The sequence below is a fragment of the Quercus suber genome, unplaced genomic scaffold (assembly GCF_002906115.3).
Source record: "Quercus suber isolate HL8 unplaced genomic scaffold, Cork oak 2.0 scaffold_189, whole genome shotgun sequence".
Classification (NCBI taxonomy): Eukaryota; Viridiplantae; Streptophyta; class Magnoliopsida; order Fagales; family Fagaceae; genus Quercus; species Quercus suber.
Window position 1 is genome coordinate 40107 of NW_027069647.1, and position 26687 is coordinate 66793.

At 36.9% G+C, this 26687-nt stretch overlaps 1 protein-coding gene and 1 long non-coding RNA gene across 2 annotated transcripts in view; both read right to left on the minus strand.

Moving 5' to 3' along the window:
- Nucleotides 1–18179: 18179 nt before the first annotated feature.
- LOC136069778 (uncharacterized) lies at nucleotides 18180–19512 on the minus strand. Its single transcript, XR_010630980.1, has 2 exons — nucleotides 19220–19512; nucleotides 18180–18744 (listed from the first exon to the last, which is right to left on the minus strand). It is a non-coding gene; the product is annotated as an uncharacterized LOC136069778 (long non-coding RNA).
- A 1704-nt stretch (nucleotides 19513–21216) lies between these two features.
- Nucleotides 21217–26687, minus strand: part of LOC112024652 (uncharacterized) — a 103137-nt gene continuing 97666 nt past the window's right edge. Inside the window, exon 6 of the transcript XR_010630998.1 lies at nucleotides 21217–21781. The gene's annotated coding sequence lies outside the window, so the exon portion shown is untranslated. The remainder of the gene's footprint in view (nucleotides 21782–26687) is intronic.

Consider the following 26687-nt stretch of genomic DNA (forward strand, 5'->3'; position numbering starts at 1 on the left):
AACTATCAACCAAGACAAATACTCAAAAATCATTGTTTCTTAATATATTAAGATACAATCATCTACTAACAAAAACAAAAGACACGAAACACTATTGTTTCTTTATACAATCATCTATGAAAAGGGAACTCGACGCTCTTTCAAATCTTCAAAATCATCTACGATTGAATCCAAACTAAATGTTGAAGCTATATCCTTTTCAATGTATAACATCAAAGAGTCCGTCAAAAAGTCATTTTCCATTTTGTTTCGAAGGTTAGTTTTAACAACTTTCATAGCTGAAAATGCTCGCTCTGTAGTAGCAGTAGAAACTGGAAGATTAAGCACAAGTCTCACCATTCTATAAACAAGTTTGTAGTGTTCTAAATTTCTAGTTCTCACTAACCATTGAGACAACTCAGATAAACTTTTCAATTCTTTGAACTCTGGATCCTGGACTACATTATGCTCAAAATGATAAAGCTCCTTCTTCAACACTTGTTTGTCATAATCTGTGAAATCTTGTGGATAGAAATTCTCTACCAACAAACAAAGATCACTACTTCTGAAAGATTTTAATGCCTCTCGAGGTTCTAAAGCTGAGCTAAGCCTAAGTAACTCTATTGCATCTTCATTAAACCGATAATTTTGTTCCTGTAGTTGAGAATCTATTATAGCATAAAAAATATTTACTTGATAATGATGCTTAATTGTAACGTTATCTTGCTGATTACGAGCTCAACCTCGCCTCGGAACATAACGAGCAATCATATCTAGGACATCAATGCAATGCTTCTTACAAAATGATATCACAGTGGTGAGTAAGCCATCCCATCCATCATCTCTAAATTTTTGGATAAGTGCTTTAGTAGATGAAACTAAATACATGGCATTTAAAATGTCTTGAGATTGGCTTTGCAAAGCTTGACAAAGTTTATCAGTGATCTCCATAGTTTCCTTCTTAAGATACAAGATGAAGACAAATTCAAATGAAGTTAAACCCTCATAAGTTGACTCTGCTTCTGCCCGATGTTCTCCATCAATTGCATCATCAATTATATTTTGTAAAACTTCAATAGTTGAAGTAAACATGCTTAATAAGCTAGAAACTGATCTAAAATGTGAACTCCAACGTGTTTCTATAGGTCGTTGTAAAGTGACAATTTGATTAAGTCCACTTCTAGTCTCAAGCTCTTCAAGATCAATCAAACGTGCTATTTCATTAGCATTGGCAACTTTTAATTGCTCATTGCGCTTGTATGAAGCATTAACAATTTTGATCAGAAAAAGAAATGCAAGAAAAAGTCGCACTACAAGACAAAAGTCCCAGGCTGGCCAGGCCGTTAACTCGCGGCTGGATCGCGACTTGGAATAGTTGCGAGGCCAAGCCGCCAATTTATCCTGTTTGGGAAAAACTGACTTTTCGCATTCCTTTCTCACCCCACTATATATAGACCCTTATACCCACGAAAATAGAGAGCTTCCAGAGAGAATTTTGAGAGAGAAATCCTAGAGAAAAACAAGATTGCCTCATCCCCAATATTCACTAAGAGACTCTTCAAATTCGTCTACTCTTTTCCTCTCCATTGATACATCCTTGAGAGGTTCTTGACCAAATCCTTTTCTCACCACACCCATGTGTGTGAGAAGGTCTTTTGGTGCTAAGGGAAGCAGTTTGGAAGGGACCAATGGTTATTGGTTAATGCTATGGGCTATAGTAGAATTCGGTAAGCTAGAGAAGAAAAAGGTTCGGCGTAACCTCGTTGGAGCAAGAAGCTTGGAGGGATTAGGTACCTGGGTAGATTAGGCTTGGAGGGTTTATTGCTGTTCATGTATCCCAACTACATTTTCTAGTGGATTATTGACCGCTTGGAGGGCGGCGGAGAGGTTTTACGCCGAGGACTTCGGTTTCCTCTTCGATAACACATCGCGTGTTGTCTTTGTATTTGCATCTCTCTTCCCTTTATCTTTGCCTTTTATTTTCTACTGTGGATGTGATTATAATTGGCTTAGATTATTTATCAATTCTGTGTTTGGCTTATATTCATGTTCCGCACATTAATTGTTTGATAATAAGCTTGAATTGATAATTTGTAATTGGAGGTCTAAACGTTCAAAGGTGTTTTACACACAATTTGAACATTCATTTGGTATCAGAGCGGGTGCACTTGCTGTGGTTTAAATACCTTAGTGCCATCCCTGACCCTGTATTGAGATGGATAGGTCTCAATCTTTAAATGTGCCATCATTTTTTGATGATAATAATTATGCTCTGTGGGATGCAGTTGAAGTTGGTTGGACTAGGCCGGAGGCTGCCAAATCCACTTGGGATAAGGCAGCTCTTGCGGCGGCTAATGTTAACAGTAAAGTATTGAATGCTATTTTTTGTGGTGTCTCTCTAGAAGAATTTCACAAGATTTCACATATTACTATTGCTAAGTGATAGGCCACAATCTGAATAACTCTCAGTGATTAACCCTAATTAATTAATTTAGCCAAGTTATTAATTAATCAATTAATCATGCAATTTCATGGAAGCACAAACAAATCACCAAAAACTAAATATGCAGCGGAAATTAAATAACATAGTGATTTGTTTACGAGTGGGGAAAACCCTAACGGCAAAAACCCCACCGGGTGATTTTCAGGTCACCACTCCCGAAACTCCACTATTATCAAATCAAGTGGTTACAAGTAAAGAAATCTTAAGTACCTTACCAACCTACAGTTGAACCCTTACCCCAATACCCAATTGGACTTGATCTGTAGTGACAGTTCCCACCTTTGATGCACGGCTCCCAAGTACGTGACTAACCAATGCGCGGATCCAAGTACGCGACTTAAGAATACCAACTGAGGAAGAAAGGTTGGTTGCAAAGTTCTACAGTTCATCCTTTATGATGAATAGCAAGAAGATGCTTGGTTACAAAACCCTACGGTACAAATACACAGCAACTTCTTGATGGAAGATGAACTAGGTCAAGAACTTCGTCTTTTGATCACAATTTGCATGAACAGAGATTGCGTCACACTTGACGGCTCTTAAAACAATCCTTTTATATGTTTAGGGTTAGAAGAAAAGAAGGCCCAAAAACATATTCACGGATCCCAAGAAAATCATATCAGAAAACCTGATTTTTTAAATCTCGACAGATAGCAGGTGTCGAGGAGCTATCGAGAAGGTGTCGAGCTTTAATGAAAATGCACTTCAGCTTGATTTTTCTTAGACAGACTTGATGACTCCAACACTTGATCTTGAAACCTTGTTTCTTGAAGTATCAAAAACACCTAGAACTACCCAATTACAAGTAGAGTGTGTTTTGTCAAAGGATTAACCAATTTACATAAATAAGTATGACATATGTTCTTAGCATGTGAACCATATATGTTCTAACAATCTCTCCCTTTGGCAATTCGTGACAAAACCACAACAAACAAATGAACATATGAGAGAAGTCATAAATCACTCAACTCATATTCACTTGTTGAATACAATCAAATCTATCCTAACATAAATTCTTGAAAAACTTTGCAAGAAGAGAGTTTATGACAAGTAGACTTTGACAACCTGTATTTCTGAAACACTTTTAAACAAAACTCATCAAGGCATCTTGTGTGAAACAGAAATAATAGATTGCATACAAGTTAAAGAATATGTGTATAAAGATAGCAAAGAAACAACACATGAAGAAAGAGGTGAAAGAAACATACATCAGCATATAGAGAATATAAGTACAATGTATGTAAAATGGTCAAAGGACCTCATATACAAGATCACTGTATCTAAAAGATAAGAAAAGAAAAGATACATATAGCCTCACTACATCCCTCAAAAAAATGACAACACTCCCCCTATTAAAAATGTCTCATACTAACTCTCCCCCTAAGATGACTACTCTCATAGCTCAAAACTACAAAACTACTCCCCCTTTTTGTCACGAGTGACAAAGGGTAGAGTGTCATGTAGACATCTCATCGGCAGAGCTAGCATCCCCATCATCATTATCATCCTCATCATCCTCAGAATCTGAAGCTGCTAGAGTAGGTGGTGAAGGAGTGGCCTCTGGAGCAAATCCACCCATAGTCGCCTGCCATCGTACAATACGACCAACACGAACATTCACCTGATACAACTCAGCGGAGAGTGTATTAAGGCGAGTGTCCATGCGCTGCAGCTGCGCCATAATATCTCCAAGAGATACATCACTCGAAGAGTAAGAAGGAGCAGATGTAGATGGAGCCGAACGGGAGGGAGGAGTGGCATCAGGCTGTCTCGACCTGAACTGCGCTTCACTACGTTTTACAGTAGCGGCATCTATGGTAGATATGTGTGTGAAGTGGTCGGACACAGGAAAGGGAATGGAAAAATGGCATAGGATCCGCATGATAGCAGAAGGAAAGATGAGCGTATCACGGGACGCCGAATCAAGATAAACATCTATGATAGACAAGATGAAGTGAGAAGGAAAGTCTATGGTAAGATGCTCTAGAAGTGATAGCAAAAATCGAGCACGAGGCTCTGTGATAGAGTTATAATGAGAAAGAGGATGGAGAACAAAAGTCATCACCATGTTGATAAATCTAGGACCTTTAGCAAAAGGCCTACATGATGTGTACTGATGCTCACCCCACTTAGCAGGGCGCTCACAAAAAGTGGAAATGAGCTCATCTTTGGACACAGTTCTCAGACGCTCACAGGAGGAGTAATCGGGAAACTCTATCCTAGGTACCCTAAGCACATCCGCAACAAGCTGCGGTGTGACAGGGATGCGCGTACCTCGAACACGAGTGAAGAAGAGAGGTACTGAACGATCAATCCCGTGCATGTTGGAGTAGAACTCCTGTATCAGCACGAGAGGGCAAGTGACCGGGATATCACACAGTGACCCCCATCCCCTATTGTGAATGACAGAGGGAAGGTCAGTATCGGTGAAATCCGTCAGAATGACTTGGCGTTCCGAATGAACACCTCGTCTAGAGAAGTTCTCCGAAAATGCCTTATGGGCATCTCCATCATGGAACCGAAGGTTAAAGGGAGCAGAATCAGAAGAAGTAGAAGCTCCAGAATGCAGAGGGTTCCGAGCAGGAGTGGATTTACGTTTGGGTGCCATAGACACTACTAACATAAAAGAATGAGAGAGAGAGAGAGAAAGACACTCAGAAAATTTTCCAAAACAGTTCAAATATGACAAATATCTTGAACAAAAAGTACGTATGCATGGGAATGCATGGTCATGTGACATGAAAAAACTAAAATTGCATCATGGGCTCAGCCCAATCCAATCCTACCAGCACACAGCATATAGCACACATCTAAATGCATGTAAATATCATTATAATGCACATGAAATGCAATGTATGACATTTTAAAAACATTTAAGTGGAAATCCAACCCAAAATTTCAAGAAAAACTCAACAATTTTGAAAAACCCCAAATTTTAACAAAAATCCCAAAAACTAGGTTTTAAAACATGCAATGCATGAAAAAGGAAGAGAAAAGTGATCTTACCAAGTGATTTGAGCAAGGAAAGATCAAGATCCAAGAGGGTTGGAAGATTTGAGTGAAAGGAGAGTGAAAAGGAGATGAACAGCCACGGAGAGATCGAGAGAGATCGAGTGAGAAATGAGTGAAAATCGCGATCTGAATATATATAGACACCTCAGTAATTCTCGACAGCTGAGGTGTCGAGAGGTATCGAGGATGCTGTCGAGAAAGGTATCGAGAATTTGGTCGTCGACAGATGAAGGTATCGAGAGGTATCGAGATGTAAGATGAATTTCAGATACGTGATGCTCGATCGATCGCAAAGGTGTCGAGAAGGTATCGAGGAGACAGAAGATTTCTTGATCGATCCTACAGGTGTTGAGACAGGTGTCGAGAATAAGACATCAATCACAACAAGTGAATCTCGATCGATCCATTAGGTGTCGAGAATCTATCGAAGAGACAGAGAATTTCTCGATCGATCCATCAGGTGTCGAGATAGGTGTCGAGATTGCGATAAGAAAAGGCTTATAAGCTTGACAGATGATTAGGTATCGAGGAGGTGTCGAGCCAGCAGTAAAAAGCAGTTTTTTGAGAAGGGAAAAACACAGACATGAATGCAATCCAACACACATCTCAACCAAAGATCCACTCAACATATAAAGCTCTCAAAAACATCTCTCAACAAAAATTTAAGCACAAGGATCCTCCAAAACACACACACACACTAAACAAGTCTAACCAATTTTATTTTTCAAAAACAAGTTATGACAGTTTAGTGAACATATATTAGCACATGTAAAACCTTTGTGATGGCCAAATCACATTGTACCTGCACAAGTATCAAAAGTAGCAAAGAATATTGCATGTTGTGTGTGAAAAATATCGTAAGATTGCATATGTGTATACATGTTATGACGATCTGAGATATGAGAAAATAACTTTTAACTCACACACAATCATAACTGTTTGATGGAGACTATCACCTTAGAGGTACATCCTATAACTCTCACATGTCCTAGAATACACGCTTGCAACCATATTTAAAGCATTTTTGATCTTTTTGCTTTTTATTTTCTTTGCATATTTTCTTTTTATTTTATTTAGCATATCATACATGGGCATAAAAAGGAGAAAAGAAATACCCAAGATGTTAAGCATTTGACATCGCACTTTTCCTATGTCGAAGCATACGAATGTCTTTGACACTACACTTTTGCTATGCCGAAGCATACAGGTGTCATATTATGATTGGCAGACAACAGTGGTGAGATGGTTATTTATGCCTTTCTCTTAGGATTTCTAGTCCAATTCATCAAAAAGAGTGATATGAGTGTTAAGTTTTAAGAGATAATCTAATTTTACTCATCACAAACAAGAGCCACAAAGCTCACTTGCTTAGTTGTGCATAGAGATGCTCATCTAAGCTACAAAGGATACAAAGTTTAGAAACATTGTTTCAATGGCTATCCAAGGTACACAAATACCAAAGTACACAAAACACACACTGTTTTTGTATTTTTTTTTTCAATTTTTTTTTGGTTTTTTTTTCAAAAAAAAACAAAATAAACAAAACTGGAAATAAACACACAAAACATATTAAACAAAACAAAGCATAAAACTAGACTGACTCAGTAGAAAAGCAAAACACACAAGCAATGCAACAAACAGAAAAACAAGAAGGGAGAAGAAAGTGATGAAATCACATAAAATCCTTTTTCTTCCACACCTTGGAAGAGCCTTTCCTTTGATTGTAACCTTGAACAGGCAGTGAGGGGGAAGAATTTAAACCGTTCAAGTTCGAAAGGAACATGAGGGCTTTCAGAAGATCTCCAAGAGGAGCAAGAGAGGATTGAAGCTAATTCTGGCTTCCATATGCTATCATGCCATTGCTCTGTTGAGTGGCTAACCACTTATAGCAATTTGGTCTAGTATGACCAGCAGCTCCACAATGATGACAGAGATGCTGCTTCTTTTGTTTTGGCTTTTGAGAGTTAGCCTTCTTAGCCCTAGGGTTTTTAGCATCTTTCTTATCTTGCTTAGGGGGTGCTCCTAAGATAGATTTACCTTTGTCTAAGTTCTCACTAGCTAATTTAGTTTTAACATCAATATTCTTAATTTTAGTATTATTAGCAGGAGGAACAAAAACAGTATTGCTAGTAGAAGCAGTATTAGAGAAAGAAATACCATACCCCAAACCAGTTCGATCTGAAGCAGATTTCTGATTGCTAAGCATCTCATCATGCTTTGCACTTGAAGTCCTCTCCAGTTGAGCTCTGACTTGAAATAGCTCTGCTTCAAGCTTCTTGGTCTTCTCAGCCAAAAAGTTGTTTTCAAATCTCAGTGCTCCAATAGTTTGATTCGCTTCATCAAACTTTGTGGACAACTCTTCACGTTCAAGTTCCACATCACTGAGCTTCTTGGTTGCCAGCCTATATAATTTCTCATGCTTTTCAGAGAGCTTGTAAAGCTTCTCATAGGCTGAATGGATATCATCTTGATCATCCATCTTCTCAAATTTTGACTCCACCAGTTCTTCTTCTTCATCCACTTCTTCAACAATCCCTTCAGTAGGATTGACTATGGCAGTGAAGGCATTTAAGATTCCATCATCCTCATTGTCGGAATCATCTTTACGCTCAGTGTCACTTAGAGTTGTAGCAAGTGCCTTGCTTTTCCCAATGCTCTTGAGATATGTAGGACACTCATGTTTCATGTGTCCGAACCCATGACATCCAAAGCACTTTGGTCCTGCAGGAATAGTGTATTGACTGCCATCCTTAGCATCCTTCTTCCCTTTGTCTTGGCTTTTAAACTGAGAAGAACTGAACTGCCTACGGTCCTTGTCGAAGCTCCTTCCATTTGCATTCTTCATAAACTTCTTGAACTGCCGAGTAATGTAAGACTTCATCTTGGAATCTTCATCATTGGAAGACTCATCTGTATCACTGCTCTTTGCCTTCAAGGCCATGCTTTTACCTTTACTTGACTTGCCAATCCTAGATAGTCCTATCTCATAGGTTTGCAAGTTTCCTACCAGCTCAGTCAAAGGAATCTTGTCAATGTCCTTTGATTCCTCTATCGCCGTAATCTTGGCATAGAATCTCTCAGGTAGAGATCTGAGCACCTTCCTTACAATCTTGGGTTTAGGGATGGTTTTCCCAAGATTGAAGGCTAAGTTTACTATGTCCTTGAGCTTGGCATAGAACTCATCAAACGACTCATCCTCCTCTATCTTAATTTCTTCAAAGCTTGTAGTGAGCCTCTGAAGCTTTGAATCTTTGACAGCTTTTATTCCTTCATAGGTTGTCTGGAGGATGGTCCAAGCCTCCTTAGCAGTTTCAGTTGAGGATATCTTTTTGAACTTCTCATTGGTGACTGCGCTAAATAGGGCATTTAACGCTCTGCTGTTGAAGTTAGTTGCCTTGATCTTAGTATCATCCCAATCAGCCGGTTCTTCTATTGGCTTAGTCCAGCCAATCTCTATAGCTTGCCACACCTTTTCATCTAAAGACTGCAAAAAAGCTCTCATGCGTACTTTCCAGTATGCATAGTTAATGTCATCAAATAAAGGAGGTATAATTAAAGATTGTCCTCTATCCATGACAAGTAGGGGTCAATGGATCGACACAGCAAAGATTAAACCCTAATCAGAGTGTGCCTGCTCTGATACCACTTGATAGGCCACAATCTGAATGACCCCCAGTGATTAACCCTAATTAATTAATTTAGCCAAGTTATTAATTAATCAATTAATCATGCAATTTCATGGAAGTATAAACAAATCACCAAAAACTAAATATGCAGCGAAAATTAAATAACACGGTGATTTGTTTACGAATGGGGAAAACCCTAATGGCAAAAACCCCACCAAGTGATTTTCAGGTCACCACTCCCGAAACTCCACTATTATCAAATCAAGCGGTTAGAAGTAAAAGAATTCCAAGTACCTTACCAACCTACAGTTGAACCCTTACCCCAATACCTAATTGGACTTGATCTGTAGCGACAGTTCCCACCTTTGATGCACGGCTCCCAAGTACGTGACTAACTAATGCGTGGATTCAAGTACGCGACTTCAGAACACCAACTGAGGAAGAAAGGTTGGCTACAAAGTTCTTCAGTTCATCTTTTATGATGAATAGCAGGAAGATGCTTGGTTACAAAACCCTACGGTGCAAATACACAATAACTTCTTGATGGAAGATGAACTAGGTTAAGAACTTCGTCTTTTGATCATAATTTGCTTGAACAGAGATTGCTCAATGATATTGCAACTTATGTCATACTTGACGGCTCTTAAAACAATCCTTTTATATGTTTAGGGTTAGAAGAAAAGAAGGCCCAAAAACATATTCACGGATCCCAAGAAAATCATATCAGAAAACCTGATTTTTTAAATCTCGACAGATAGCAGGTGTCGAGGAACTATCGAGAAGGTGTCGAGCTTTAATGAAAATGCACTTCAGCTTGATTTTTCTTGGACAGACTTGATGACTTCAACACTTGATCTTGAAACCTTGTTTCTTGAAGTACCAAAAACACCTAGAATTACCCAATTACAAGTAGAGTGCATTTTGTCAAAGGATTAGCCAATTTACATAAATAAGTATGACATATGTTCTTAGCATGTGAACCACATATGTCCTAACACTAAGTAAGCATGAGAGATTCTGGAGACTACTTATGAAGGAGGAAAGAAAGTGAAAGACACCAAGCTACAGATGTTGACCACTCGCTTTGAGGAGCTCAAGATGAGCGAGGATGAGTCCTTTGACTCTTTTTATAGTAAGCTGAACGAGGTGATTGTTGACAAATTCAATTTGGGGGAAAAGACAGAGGATTCTAAAATTGTAAGGAAGATCCTTCGGTTACTACCGGAAAGTTTTCGTGCCAAAGTAACGGCTATTGAAGAGAGCAAGGATCTTGACGACATTAAAGTGCAAGAGCTAGTTGGTTCATTGTAGACGTATGAATTGTCACTGCCCATACAGAAGAAGAGCAAATCTCTTGCTCTTAAAACGATTGATGAGAGAGTGGTATCTCATGACTCTTCGGAAGAGGATGCAGTTGATAAAGATGTGGCGTACCTTGTAAAGAACTTCTGGAAATTCTTGAAACTAAAAAACGGTGGGAAATTTGGTGACAAAGGAAAATTTTAGAGTTCCGGGAAGGAGAAGAAAGAATTCTGAAGGAAAGATGGTAGAGATTCCCAATCTTCTCAAGGAATCACATGCTTCAAGTGTAATAGACATGGACACTTAAAAAAGGAATGTCCCAACTATTTGAAGTCGAAAGGAAAGGTCTATTCTACAACTTTAAGTGACTCGAATTTGTCAAATTCCACCTCTGAAGAGAGCTGTGATGGAGAAGGAAATTATTTCGCATTCATGACCATTGCCCATGTGGAATCCTCAGATGATTTGGGTTCACTTGTGAAGGAGCTTGGAAAGCATTCTGATTTGGAGTCTATTGGGATTGTTGAAGAATCGGAAGCTGAAGAGGATGAAGATACACTTGATCTTCAAGAGAATTACGCCTTACTCCTTGAGAAATTAGGTGAGTATGCAAGGGTGGTAAAGGCTATTATGAAGAAGATGAAGAAAGCTGAAGAAGATTACAAAAGTCTTCTGGCACGATACAAGGAAGCGAAGTGTGAGATTGAAACACTAAATGGTGAACTATCAGAAGCTTACACAAAAGTGAGATTTCTCGAGCAAGAGGTAGTGCAAGCTCATGTCAAGATAGAAAGGGTCTCCTCCAAGAAGCTGGAAGATGTTATTTCATCTCAAAAACCATCTTCAGAGAAGTTCGGGTTGGGATATACTGGAGGAAGTAGCTCATCAGCCAATATCATCAAAGAAGTGAAGTTTGTGCAGCCCAAAGAAATGAGTGTAGAAGAGCCTAATACTGAGGAAGTTAAGGTTGAAAAGAAGAAGAAGATGGCCAATCAATGGGTGGTTAACAAGTCTAGTAATCAATCAAAAGCTATATTTGAAGTTAGAGGAAGATCACTTCCAAGATCACAATGGGGTCCTAGAACGAATCATTTCTGTCACTTTTACGGATTGCAAGGGCATACCAAACCCAACTGTCATAAGCTGAGAGAGTTAAACAATACAAGCGCTCCTCGATCATGAGGAAGAAGAAATGACAATAGGTCTTGGACTAGTGAGCAACCAAGAAATCAAAACCGTGATCCAAGAATGATGGATGTGATGAAGATGATCGGTGTCTTCACCAATTGCTTGGAAAGCTTCACAAGAAGGTTTGAAAGTACTAACTCTCATACCCAATCCGTCAAGGATATCACCCCAAACGCATGTGACGTGTGGGTGAAGAGGGGCACTCATGCATAAGCATTACAACATGTCCATGCATTAATACTTCCTATGTTTTGTGAATATGCTTGGTTGTATGCTTTTTTGGGTTGAATTTTTGTTTGTTTGCATGTTTTACTCCAAAATGTTTTTACATTGTTATTTATGCTGTTTTTGATCTATCTTTTATTGCTTTTGTGTCAAAAATCCAAAAATACATAAAAAGTAGAAAATCCAAAAAGTTTGATAAGCTTTGTTGAGTTTTTGTCTCAAAGCATGTTTTGCCTTATACCTTTGTACTAATGGCCTTGTGCATTTAGAAGTAGGGACTCGCGGCTAGGACTTGAGGCTGACTCGCGACTGGCAAGCCGCCAACTTCTGCATACGTGAGAAGCATACGGGGAGGTGAAGGGTCACGCCAGTTGTCGTAGTATAGGACAAAAGTCCTAGGCTAGCCAGGCCGTTAACTCACAGCTGGAACTTGCAACTTGGAATAGTCATGAGGTCAAGCCGCCATTTTACCCTATTTGGGAAAAACTGACTCTTCGCATTCCTTTCTCACCCCACTATATATAGACCCTTATACCCACGAAATGTAGAGAGCTTCTAGAGAGAATTTTGAGAGAGAAACTCTAGAGAAAAACCAGATTGCCTCATCCCCAATCTTACTAAGAGACTCTTTAAATTCTTCTACTCTCTTCCTCTTCATTGATACATCCTTGAGAGGTTTTTGACCAAATCCTTTTCTCACCACACCTACGTTTGTGAGAAGGTCTTTTGGTGCTAAGGGAAGTAGTTTTGAAAGGATCAATGGTTATTGGTTGATGTTATGGGCTATAGCGGAATCCGGTAAGCTAGAGAAGAAAAAGGTTCGGCGCAATCTCATTGGAGCAAGAAATTTGAAGGGCTTAGGTACCTTGGTAGATTAGGCTTGGAGGGTCTATTGTTGTTCATATATCCCAACTATATTTTCTAGTGGATTATTGACCGCTTGGAGGGCAGCGGAGAGGTTTTACACCGAAGGCTTCGGTTTCCTCTTCGATAACATATCGCGTGTTGTCCTTGTGTTTGCATTTCTCTTCCCTTTATCTTTGCCTTTTATTTTTGCTGTGGATGTGATTATAATTAGCTTAGATTGTTTATCAATTCTGTGTTTGGCTTATATTCAAGTTTAATATATTTATTTAGAAATAATACTAAATGTTATGACATATGTGAATCATGTTAAGAACATATCTCATTTACAATTGGCTAATCTTTTGACAAAATACACTTTACTTGTAATTGGGTAGATCTAGGATGTGTTTAATACTTCAAGGAATAAGAGTTCAAAGTCTAGTATTAAAACCATGAAGATTGGACAAGAAACAAGTGAAGAAAAGCTGTTCATTAGAGCTAGACAGTTCTCGACAGTTGCCGACAGATAGTATCTATCAAGGTTTAATAAAGCTCTACAGATATCTCGACAGATGTATCTATCGAGGTCTCGATAGATAGCTCGATAGTTGTACCTATCGAGAATTACAAAATCAGAATTTTCAGATTTGATTTTCGGCCCATGCTGACATGGATGTGTAGGGTTTCTTTTCTCACAACCCTAGACATATATAAAGCTTATTTTAAAAGCCGTCACATAAGAGAATAAAAGGAGAACACATGCAAAAGGTGACCGAGTGCCTTATTCTCTCTGAAAGAAGCTACTGCGCCTTTGTGCATTAGGGTTTTGTAACCAAGTGCTTCTTGATCTTTATTGTTGATGAAGTAAAGAACTTTGCAACCAACATCTTCTTCAAGTTGGTGAGTTAGTCACGTACTGGGAGCCGTGCATCATTGGTTAGTCATGTACTGGGATTCGTGTACCAAAAGGGTGGCGTTCGTATATTGAAGAGTTCAGAGGTTCTGAAGTGGTAGAAGGTTTCTGCTGTGAGTTCATTTACGGGGTTTGTAGCGTCTAGGGATAAAGGTTTTGTACTAGATCTGAAATTTCTCTTTACTATAGTGGATTGCTTTTCAGGAAGGTTTCCCCCTAGATTTTTTACTATGAAACTAGTTTGTTTCATTGGTTTTCCTGGGTTATTATATATTGTCTTATTTAATTTTTTGTTGTGCATAATTTTAACATGATATTGATGTTAGTTTGCTTTAACAAGGTTTATTCATAATAAATAGAATTAACAGCTTGGTTTTAAAACTTGTTAATTCTATCAACCGGGGTCTAAATTTCCCAACAACTTGTTAATTCTATCGAGACCTTCTTTCTTCTTGTCTCGACAGAAGTTATCGCAATCTTGATCCATCAAGCTTTCTAGACTTTGTCTTGATAGCTTCTTGACAAATTCTCGATCCATCGAGAAACTTTTTGTCTAGCCGATAGATTCTCGATAGATTTTCGATCCATCGAGGTTGGCTTTTGCTCGATATTTGCTCGACAGCTTCTCGATTTGTCAAGATCCTTTTGCATGCATTGTTTTTCACATATTTTGCATCTTTCTATTATTTGGCCATCCATAGCATCTTTGTTCATTACATTCATGCATTTATATGGATTCCTTGAGCCCCTTAATCATCTTTGATCATTTTTATGTTTCTCGGGTGAAACTTTATAGCTTCTTGTACCCTTTGTCAATCATGAAAAAAAAGGGGGAGAACATGTGGTTTCTTTTTAAGATTCTTCATGTTAGGGGGATAAATACATGCTCTTGTAAGGGGGAGTTGTGTTTCATCTTGTTAGGGGGAGTGTTTACCTCCTTATTGATTTAAGAGCTTCTTTTAGCTTCTTGTACACTGGTTTTGTGACCATGTTTGCATACATTGTGTTTACATTGTGTTTGTCTTTGATATATATATATGATGATGTATGTCTTCCTCATCTATCTCTTCATGTGTTGTTTCTTTTCTCTCTTTATACGCATGCTACTTATTTATTGTATGCAATCTTTTATTTCTGTTTCACACTAAGATGTTGTGATGAGTTTTGTTTAAAGTGTTTCAAAAATACATGTTGTCAAACTCTTCCATGCCATGAACTCTTTTCTTGCAAAGCTTTTCAAGAGTTTGTGTTAGGATAGATTTTATTGTATTCAACAAGTGAGTATGAGTTGAGTGATTTATGACTTCTCTCATATTTCATTTGTTTGTTATGGTTTTGTCACAGATTGCCAAAGGAAGGGGTTGCTTCCTCTAATTCCTCACTTGAAGAAAAAATTGATAAGTTTCATTTCAGAGAAGAGGAGCCTCAGGGGGTGCAAATAATATCAGTCTCGAACGCCGATGAAGAACCTGACAGACACTTAAGTGTTCACACCCCAGTTCCTCTTATTGCTCTTCTGGTTGACAAATCTTTAAAAAAGCTTATGGCCGCGAGAAATCAAGTGTCAACCTCAAAAGAGGCCATTAAGTCCTAAGTTCAAGCTAATCTTCCTCCTCCCCTTCCTCAAATTCCCAAAGACCTTGGACTGAAACCAATTCCTGAGTTGAAAAAGAAAAGGCCAAATGAGGCTTAGGAGGAAGGCGAGGTGGGTCCCTAAAAGGGGACTAAACAACAGAAAGTGGCCAAGAACACCCGAGGCAGGAGGTCCACTTCCATTGATAGCCAAGATGATTCTCTTGGGGCCGACGTGCGCCGACCACCTCGCACTTGGACCCCCAGGTTGGAAGTGGACGATGCCCCCATCCTTTGGGTTGCTACAGTCCGAAGCTTTCAAGAAGGACACTCGGGTCATCTTGCTGAAGCCCTGGAGTAGCCACTTCTTCTGCCAAAAGAAATGGACGCTTACAAGCACTTTAAGCAGCCCGATCTTTTCTTATCCCTTAACAGGGATCTTGCTATGGTAAGTGGTTTAACCCATTCTCTTAGTTGAACACTTAGTCACTTTTATTCATTCTCTCTCCTTATCTTACATGTAATCCTTTTATTCTTTTATGTAGATTACCCAACAAGTTTTCGTGGCCGAGGAATGGGTCAAGGATGCTCGCAATGAAATTAAGGCAAAGGCCCAATCCCGCGTCGAGATTGAGAAGTCGATTAAGAAGTCACTAGGGGTTCTCAAGCAAGATCAAGCTAAACTAACCGAAAAGTTGAAAGAGGCAATCCAAGCTAGGGACAGTGCTGAGGCAGGCCTTAAGACAGCAAAGAGGCAGGCCGAGGATTAACGCTAGCAACTGCATTTGACTGAGACAAACTTGGCCACAGAAAGGCAAATGGTTAAAGATCTTAGGGCTGAACTTCAGAAGGCCAGGGAAGCGACTTAGCTAGCTAAAGAGTCAATGGAGGCTGAGAAGTTAGTAGCTTATTCGCTCGGCGTGGAAGAAACTCAAATAAGACTTACCGAGGAGCTCTCAGGGGTATGCCGGGATTACTACAACGTATCATGGGGCAGCCTGGGAGTATATATTATCACCCAGAAATTTGTGAACTCCCAGGTTTGGACTTCTCTCTCTTTGAACAAGTTCTAGAGGCATCTGAGTAGCCACTGATCAACCAAGCTATTCTTGCCCTCCTTAAGGCTTCAAAAGGATCTGACCTAGCTGGTGACCAAGGTCAGGGAGTTGAGGGGGTCCAAGATAAGGGTAAGATCCAGGAAAAGAAGAAACCCTCCTCTGGCCCTAAGGACAAAGCTAAGGATGCCGCCATCTCTCAGCAGAGCCAGGCTGCTGACCCTCCTGTCCCCAAGGCCTAAATTTAGATGTTAGGATTTTTTTTTTTTTTTGAATTATTATCATGGGATGTAATGTATTCTCTTTTTAATTAATGAACGTGCTTTTCTTGCTATCTTCTGTGTCTTTACATCACATGCTTTCATGCTTACTATTATTGTAAATGATCTTGAACTATTGCCACTTTAGTTTCAATAAAAACCAACAACAATACCCTGCTACCATTACAAGCAAATTTAATGAAGTACCAATAAAGGTCCAATCTAAAAAAGATAAGTAATGAACTTTGTAAACAATAAATACTTGAATAAGTACCAATATCCTTCTTACTGCTCAATACTTGAACAAATAATTAAAGACCCTACATTACTCAGAGTTATCAGGCCAAGGATTTAGTCATAGTCTTAGACTTATTTTAACATTTAGTAGGAAACAAATAGATATTATGGGGTACTAATTTTCACTAAGTATGCTGTCTGAAAAACCACACACAGCAAAGGCTCCGTTTAAACACTTCTAAACCTATTATTGAATGTTAGTTTTATCCAAGTATGTGGTTTGAGAAACTTGTCATGACTTATGATCTGCCTAACACTTATAAAGATATTATTGAAAGAGAACTTGACGCTCTTTTAAATCTTTGAAATCATTTATGATTGAATTCAAACTAAATGTTGAAATTGTTGTCCCTTTCAATGTATAACATCAAAGCCTAAAAAAATAAAAATAAAATAAGAATTATGTTTATTATCTTACAGAAGAAGTAATTGTTATTACTGAGTAAAAGCAAATACAAGAATGTGGGTGATATGCATGATGCATCAATTATAAATTTAAACTTCTCAATTTATAGATTTATTAGTTTCATAAATTTATCTTAGTTCAAAATAATTGATGCATCAATTTAAACTTCTCAATTTATAGATTTATTAGTTTCATTAATTTATCTTAGTTCAAAATAATAGTTAAAGCATTATGATGTGCGACATTTTTATTTTATGATGTATTTGTTTATCTCTTTATCTTTGTTTTTTGTGATTTGTCTTCTTCTTTTTTCTTTTTCTTTTTTCTTCTCTTTTTTTTGGTCTCAAGAATAGTATCAATAGCATATTAAATATTCAACTTATACACATCGTTGCCCCACTAACACCACTATCAATTTATTATCCTCTGCCAGCACTATCAATCTGATGGCCCCCCTTTTTTTTTTTCCTTGAATCAAAGTGGTGAATTTGGGCCAAAATAGTGGTTTGTTAGGCTGGCTTGTAATTTATAAAAATGGCTGAAGATTGTTGTTTGGGCTGGGTTTTTTTTTTTGGGACTGATAATTAGTGTTGTTTTGACTGGATTATGACCTTGTTTGGGTTTAATGTTGTTATTTGGGCTGGGTTAATATTTTAGTTTTGAAGGGGGGCAAGCTATTTGAAGCAAGGGAGCTGGGTTTAATGTGGTTATATTACATTTTTTTTTCTTTTTTGGGTAATGTCTTGAGGGAACTGGGCCCCATGGGCCCATATGTCGGTCCGTCCCCACTAGTGGAAAGCTCTTCAACTCTTGTGGAATGGGAAAACTTGACAAGCCCTTTTTTTTTTTTTTTTTTTTTTTTAAAGGGGAGAGATATTTAGGTTCAAGAGCCTTTGATCATGTTCAAGACGACTTCTAATGAAATTAAAAATAGTTAATGGGTGTATACAAATTTACAATACAATACTTCACATGCTCCACAATGCAATTGAATCTCATCAGTACCAACTCCTCAAAAGTCAAAAGGATTATCAAAATTACAAATCAAACAAATGGCACTAGAATTTTAGCTGCACTAGCTAGCCATTTAGGCTTTTTGATCATTTGATTACATTTACAGGTCCACACAAAAGCACAACATATGTGAACAACATAAATATATATAAACAACCTGCTTCTAAAGCCACCTTGTTGATTTGACCTTTAACAAACTGGCTGATTCAAGATTATTAAGACTCCAGTGCGTCTTTCGGCTGCAATGTTTCATATTTGGTTATTCATGGTCAGAAAAATGAAAATTGACAGAAGTATAGCTTGACGATGTTTCTTCTTGACATCCATGGCATGTTACATTCACGATGTTGACTGGAACTTCATCTACAAGCATTTTTGCTTCACGGAGGAGAGAAAGGGAGCTTTGTTGTTCTACCATAATGAGCCTTGCCATTCTGCCTATGAAGCTCTCTCAATTAGCTATCTTGCACCATAACATAAGACATGAAGATGCATCCTTGCTTAACAATTTTTACCAGTAGAGTGCGCTTCTCCAATAGGTTTAGACTGCAATAGTTTAACAAACGAGGCCATTGATTTAGGATGAAGAGGAGAAAATTGAAAACTTATGAGTAAAGCTTGAGAATTAAAAAGTTTCAACTACAGGTTTATTACGGCGAATATAATGAAACTTTTTACTTTGGAAATCAAAATGATTCTATCAATTGACAATAAAGAGAGAACTTCTCTTCTATTTCCCTTTTCTATAAAAGAACAATTATACTCGCAATTTTTAAGCTCTTCTAACCTCCAACCATCCAAAGATCATTCTGGTGTTTGATTCCCAACCCATCAATTCTAACAAATTCTCAATAAGCAGATTAACATGGACACAGCAGATTAACATTGAGCAATACTTGTGGTAATAAATAAAAACTCATATTGACAATTACATAATTATATTGCTCTTCTTCTTTAGATAATATGAGAAAGCTAACAGGAAGCACCTTAGTATGAGAAAAGAAGAAGAAGAAATAGGTACCTGTAGTAGATGAGATATACAGAACCAGTCTACCAGAACCCAGAGTTTATATGGTTCATGTTCTTTGAAAGTAAGTTGCTGATGTGCAGAAAGGCTGAAGCCACAAACTCAGCAAATAGTATAGGCAACTGGGCTGCAAAATACAGACATAATAACGAAACAACAAAGGCCTTCTAACTCTTTAGGCACATAATCTCCATAAATTTTGATGTTTTGGAACAATATCAAACAATTTGAATTTTAAAATTTCTTGTAAATACTAAACATTGCAACTGGTTGGCAAATAAAATCCCTANTTTTTTTTTTTTTTTGAATTATTATCATGGGATGTAATGTATTCTCTTTTTAATTAATGAACGTGCTTTTCTTGCTATCTTCTGTGTCTTTACATCACATGCTTTCATGCTTACTATTATTGTAAATGATCTTGAACTATTGCCACTTTAGTTTCAATAAAAACCAACAACAATACCCTGCTACCATTACAAGCAAATTTAATGAAGTACCAATAAAGGTCCAATCTAAAAAAGATAAGTAATGAACTTTGTAAACAATAAATACTTGAATAAGTACCAATATCCTTCTTACTGCTCAATACTTGAACAAATAATTAAAGACCCTACATTACTCAGAGTTATCAGGCCAAGGATTTAGTCATAGTCTTAGACTTATTTTAACATTTAGTAGGAAACAAATAGATATTATGGGGTACTAATTTTCACTAAGTATGCTGTCTGAAAAACCACACACAGCAAAGGCTCCGTTTAAACACTTCTAAACCTATTATTGAATGTTAGTTTTATCCAAGTATGTGGTTTGAGAAACTTGTCATGACTTATGATCTGCCTAACACTTATAAAGATATTATTGAAAGAGAACTTGACGCTCTTTTAAATCTTTGAAATCATTTATGATTGAATTCAAACTAAATGTTGAAATTGTTGTCCCTTTCAATGTATAACATCAAAGCCTAAAAAAATAAAAATAAAATAAGAATTATGTTTATTATCTTACAGAAGAAGTAATTGTTATTACTGAGTAAAAGCAAATACAAGAATGTGGGTGATATGCATGATGCATCAATTATAAATTTAAACTTCTCAATTTATAGATTTATTAGTTTCATAAATTTATCTTAGTTCAAAATAATTGATGCATCAATTTAAACTTCTCAATTTATAGATTTATTAGTTTCATTAATTTATCTTAGTTCAAAATAATAGTTAAAGCATTATGATGTGCGACATTTTTATTTTATGATGTATTTGTTTATCTCTTTATCTTTGTTTTTTGTGATTTGTCTTCTTCTTTTTTCTTTTTCTTTTTTCTTCTCTTTTTTTTGGTCTCAAGAATAGTATCAATAGCATATTAAATATTCAACTTATACACATCGTTGCCCCACTAACACCACTATCAATTTATTATCCTCTGCCAGCACTATCAATCTGATGGCCCCCCTTTTTTTTTTTCCTTGAATCAAAGTGGTGAATTTGGGCCAAAATAGTGGTTTGTTAGGCTGGCTTGTAATTTATAAAAATGGCTGAAGATTGTTGTTTGGGCTGGGTTTTTTTTTTTGGGACTGATAATTAGTGTTGTTTTGACTGGATTATGACCTTGTTTGGGTTTAATGTTGTTATTTGGGCTGGGTTAATATTTTAGTTTTGAAGGGGGGCAAGCTATTTGAAGCAAGGGAGCTGGGTTTAATGTGGTTATATTACATTTTTTTTTCTTTTTTGGGTAATGTCTTGAGGGAACTGGGCCCCATGGGCCCATATGTCGGTCCGTCCCCACTAGTGGAAAGCTCTTCAACTCTTGTGGAATGGGAAAACTTGACAAGCCCTTTTTTTTTTTTTTTTTTTTTTTTAAAGGGGAGAGATATTTAGGTTCAAGAGCCTTTGATCATGTTCAAGACGACTTCTAATGAAATTAAAAATAGTTAATGGGTGTATACAAATTTACAATACAATACTTCACATGCTCCACAATGCAATTGAATCTCATCAGTACCAACTCCTCAAAAGTCAAAAGGATTATCAAAATTACAAATCAAACAAATGGCACTAGAATTTTAGCTGCACTAGCTAGCCATTTAGGCTTTTTGATCATTTGATTACATTTACAGGTCCACACAAAAGCACAACATATGTGAACAACATAAATATATATAAACAACCTGCTTCTAAAGCCACCTTGTTGATTTGACCTTTAACAAACTGGCTGATTCAAGATTATTAAGACTCCAGTGCGTCTTTCGGCTGCAATGTTTCATATTTGGTTATTCATGGTCAGAAAAATGAAAATTGACAGAAGTATAGCTTGACGATGTTTCTTCTTGACATCCATGGCATGTTACATTCACGATGTTGACTGGAACTTCATCTACAAGCATTTTTGCTTCACGGAGGAGAGAAAGGGAGCTTTGTTGTTCTACCATAATGAGCCTTGCCATTCTGCCTATGAAGCTCTCTCAATTAGCTATCTTGCACCATAACATAAGACATGAAGATGCATCCTTGCTTAACAATTTTTACCAGTAGAGTGCGCTTCTCCAATAGGTTTAGACTGCAATAGTTTAACAAACGAGGCCATTGATTTAGGATGAAGAGGAGAAAATTGAAAACTTATGAGTAAAGCTTGAGAATTAAAAAGTTTCAACTACAGGTTTATTACGGCGAATATAATGAAACTTTTTACTTTGGAAATCAAAATGATTCTATCAATTGACAATAAAGAGAGAACTTCTCTTCTATTTCCCTTTTCTATAAAAGAACAATTATACTCGCAATTTTTAAGCTCTTCTAACCTCCAACCATCCAAAGATCATTCTGTTTAAAAAAAAAAAAAAAAAAAAAAAAAAAAAAAGGAGAAGACATTTGAACCCAATCTGACTCTTACTAAAAATGAAAAATCATTAAACTCTTGTCCGTAATTGAAGGCCCCATGTGCTTTGCCTAATTTTCAACATAGGCGTAGACTGTGGGGGATCATTTCAGGCATTTTGTAAGCCCAATTAATCAAGAAAATGTTTTTGTTGGAGATTGTAAAGAATTGATATCGATTGTGGAAAATGGGCGTTAGGACTGTTTCGCAAATTAGAGCCTAAAGCAATAAGCTTTTAGAGACTATTTTGAATGATAGTGGACTTTTAAATTTGGATCCTGTGGACCAAATTTAAGCTTACTTGGTTCTATTCTAGGTTGGATTGGGCCCAACACATTGAGGAACGTTAGGACAAGGACCTAGAAAATGTGGCTTGGAATTGGAAATTGCTCTTTACAATTGCCCGGGTTATACACCTACCTAGAACCATAGGAAATCAAAATCATTTTCTTAACAGTCTTTCTAGGACACAACAAAATTCATAAACATTTTCAAATTAGTCCATCACATCACACATGAGCTAGAAAAAAATTTTAAAATTACAAATTATGGTGACCAATATGTGAGGTGGTTAGTTAATTTATGTGATTCTCAAAATCCCTCACCCGAAATCAATGTCACATACCTATTAGTCTATGCAACACACTTTACAAAGTGGTTTGATCCGTTTGAAAAATCTTAACTAAACATTTGTGTCCTTTCCTAGATGACATTTTTCATCCTAGCCAAGTAGGCTTTAGCCGAGGTAGAAGAGTGAGTGAAAATATTATAATTGTACCAGAATTAATTAAGACAATGCTTAGAAAAAAAGGGTTTAAATAATGCATACGGTAGGTTTTATTTGAAACACTATAAAGATCTTTGATTTTCCAACCGACATTGTGAACCTTGTCGTGATGAATATGATATCTTATGTGACTCTCCCAGTCTTTATTTGGTTGAATATGCATGTTGGTATATGTCTTAAGAGAATAAGAGTTGACAATGATAATTTCAAGTTATTTTGTTCTTCAAGGTCCCACGAGAGTACCTTGTAGCCAATGTTGACAAAAAGGCTATCAATCCCTGGAACAAATTATACAAACCAATATTTATGAAAGTTTGTGCAAAAAGAATTTGTTCAAAAATGTTTAATATATTGGTGCATGTCTCATTCGCAACTACCTATGTAAATTCCCAATTACAAAACTACTCGGAGGCTAAAGGTGGTGCAATGCAATGAAGTCCCATGTGTGAAGCACAAGGTTGAAGAATGAATCCTCTCAAAAATAGAGGATTGCCTTCGAGAAAACAATGTGGAAAATATAATTTTAGTTCCTAAAATAAAACAAAGCTACAAAACACTTTATATAAATGAGAAACAGCAATAACTATGGATTTAACAATAAAACAAACAAAATAGAAAATTTCTGCAGAAAGCCATAAAAGCTTCAACATTGATGCTCATCCCCCCCCCCCCTTCTTCTTTCCCCCCTGAAATACCCTGCAAAAATGAATGAAAACTCAAAATATTCCTTACTATTATTAATACTCTTGCAAAAGTTGTTGTTGGTGCTGTATAATACATGCTCTCCTCACATCAATTTATAGTTCATATTGATTTGGTCCATGATAAGACAAGAATAATGAATTTCTTCACTTACTACAAGGTTGTGAACTTTTTTATATTTTTGACTTCTTTTTCTTTGTTCTTTATGTTAAGGACATATTTTGTGTAGTTGACTAATCCTTTGACAAAACACACTTTACTTGTAATTGGGTAGATCTAGGATGTGTTTAATTCTTCAAGGAACATGTTGTTCAAGTCTAGTATTAAAGCCATGAAGATTGGACCAAGAAACAAATGAAGAAAAGGTGTTCAATAAAGCTGGACAGATAGCTTGACACCTGTGGACAGATAACTCGACAGCTGCTCGACACCTCTCGACAGCTGGCTATTTATCGAGCTCTTCAGTTGATTGTTATCGCAATCTCAACACCTTCTCGACAGCTGGTGGATCGATCGAGAAAGCTCATGTCCCCTCGACAGCTTCTTAACACCTTCTCGACACCTAGCTATCTATCGAGGTTTAATGAGGCTCGACAGATACTATCTATCGAGGTATCTATTGAGGTTATGGAAATTAGAATTTTCAAATCTGATTTTTGGGCCAGGCTTATGTATTTGTGTAGGGTTTCTTTTCTCACAACCTTAGACCTATATAAGGCTTATTTTAGAGGCCGTCACATAAGAGAATACAAAGAGAACATATGCAAAAGGTGACCAAAGCCTTATTCTCTCTGAAAGAAGCAACGACATTTTTGCACCTTAGGGTTTTGTAATCAAGTGCTTCTTAATCTTCATTCTTGATGAAGTGAAGAACTTTGCAGCCAACATCTTCTTCTAGTTGGTGATTAAGTCACGTACTGGGATTCACGCAATTGGTTAATCGCGTACTGGGATTCGTGCATCAATAAAAAGGGTGGCATTCATATATTGAAGAGTTCAGAGGTTCTGAAGCGGTAGATGGTTTCTGCTGTAAGTTCATCTACGAGATTGTAGAGTCTAGGGACAAATGTTTTGTATTAGATCTGAAACTTCTCTTTACTATAGTGGATTGCTTTTTAGGAAGGTTTCTCCTTAGGTTTTTTACTGTGAAACTGGTTGGTTTTATTGGTTTTCCTGGGTCATCATATCTTGTCTTATTTACTTTTCTGCTGCATTCATTATTGACATAATATTGATGTTTGTTTGTTTGTTTTAATAAGCTGTACTCATAATAAATCTAATAAACAACTTAGGTTTAAAACTTGTTAATTCTATCAATTGGGGTCTAAATTTCCTAACACTCCATGATATGGGTCCCTGACATTTGAACCCAATCTGACACTTACTAACGGGGCACCTTGGATATTGAAGGGGCCTTTTGTAATAGACTGATTTAACTTTTATGCATATATCCTCTTTTACCCAAAAAAAAAAAAAAAAAGACACTTACTAATGGAAAATCATTAAACTCGTCTGAAATTAACTACATATGTTTCACCTCATTTTCAAAATATTGTTTGAATGATTGTGGAACTTAGATTCGGGTTTTTATGGTGGACCAAAATTTAGTTGATTAGAGGGTAGGTTGGAATTGGCCCAATACATTAAGGAACGTTCGGATAGGGACCAAGGAAATGTAGTGTTGAAATTATTGTTTCCATATGATCGGGACATGAGTTACATACGCCTAACTAGAAACCTAATGAAATCAAAATTATTTTCATTGAACTGGCGCTATCTCTAGGGAAATGCTGTTACACCAATCGGGTTCTCATTCCCCAAATCTCTAAAGTAATAAATGAAAAAAGTGTTTACTACTGCTAATGTAAAAAAATGTAACTGGTGTATACAAAACTCTCACTACACTTCACAAGCTCTACAATGCAATTAAATCTCTGTACGAACTCCTCAGATGCAAAAGGATTATATAACAATTACAAATCAACTTCAAGGCATAAATCCTTCATGATCCAAGCTAATAGGACCAACAGCAATTGAATATACATTAGCTGCACTAGCCATTTAGGCTTTTTTGATTATTTGATTACTGGTCCACACAAAGTGCACATGCGAACAATTTTAATATACAAACAACCTGCTTCTAAAGCTAAATTGTTGACTTGACCTTTAGCAAACTGGTTGATTCAAGAATATTAAGATTCTGGCGCGTCTTTCAGCTGCAATATTTTATATTTGGTTGTTAATGATCATAAAGCTTAAATTTGAAAGAAATATTGGTTATACAAATAAAATTTTCCTCTTAACAAAAGCAATCTACGTACTTTTGAAATCACGTTCCAATAATGACAAACTTGATAACCAGTCATTTACATTCAAACAACAGAAGATCATGGAAACAAGAATTAACAGATACAGATAAAGCCAGTTGATTCCTATCCGTATGTCACTGCTTGACATTGTTTCTTCTTGACATCCATGATATGTTACATTCAGGATGTTGATTGGAGCCTCATCTATAAGCCTTTTTGTGTCCATGACTTTGTAAGCAAGGACAATGCTTCAGGGAGGAGAGAAACAGAGCTTTGTTGTTTTAATATATAGAACTTTTCCGTTCTGCATATGGAGCCTTTTCAATTAGCTATCTCGCACCAAAATGTAAGACATGGCTATATGAGGTGCATCATTGCTTAATGATTTTCACCAGCATAAGCTACACTTCTCCAATAAGTTCAGACTGCATTGGTTCAACAAAGAAGGTCGTAGCTTCAGGACAAAGAGCAGAAAATACAAAAGCAAAGCTTGAGAAATAAAAAATTTCAACAGGTTTATTATGGAAAATCAAACGAAATATTTTACTTTGACATGAAAATGATTCAATCAATTAAAAATATTCAGCAAACTTCTCTTCTATTTCCTTATTATAGTCTAAAGCTCAAACCCATTGCAAGATCAATATGTTGTTTTGATTTCCCACCCATAAATTCTAGCAAATTCTCAATTAGTACACCACCATACTGAATATCGTAGTAAATTTCTGCGTGTGCTGGACATAACCATTATAGCACTGTAGCATTATATTTAATTGATGCCAAAGGTTTA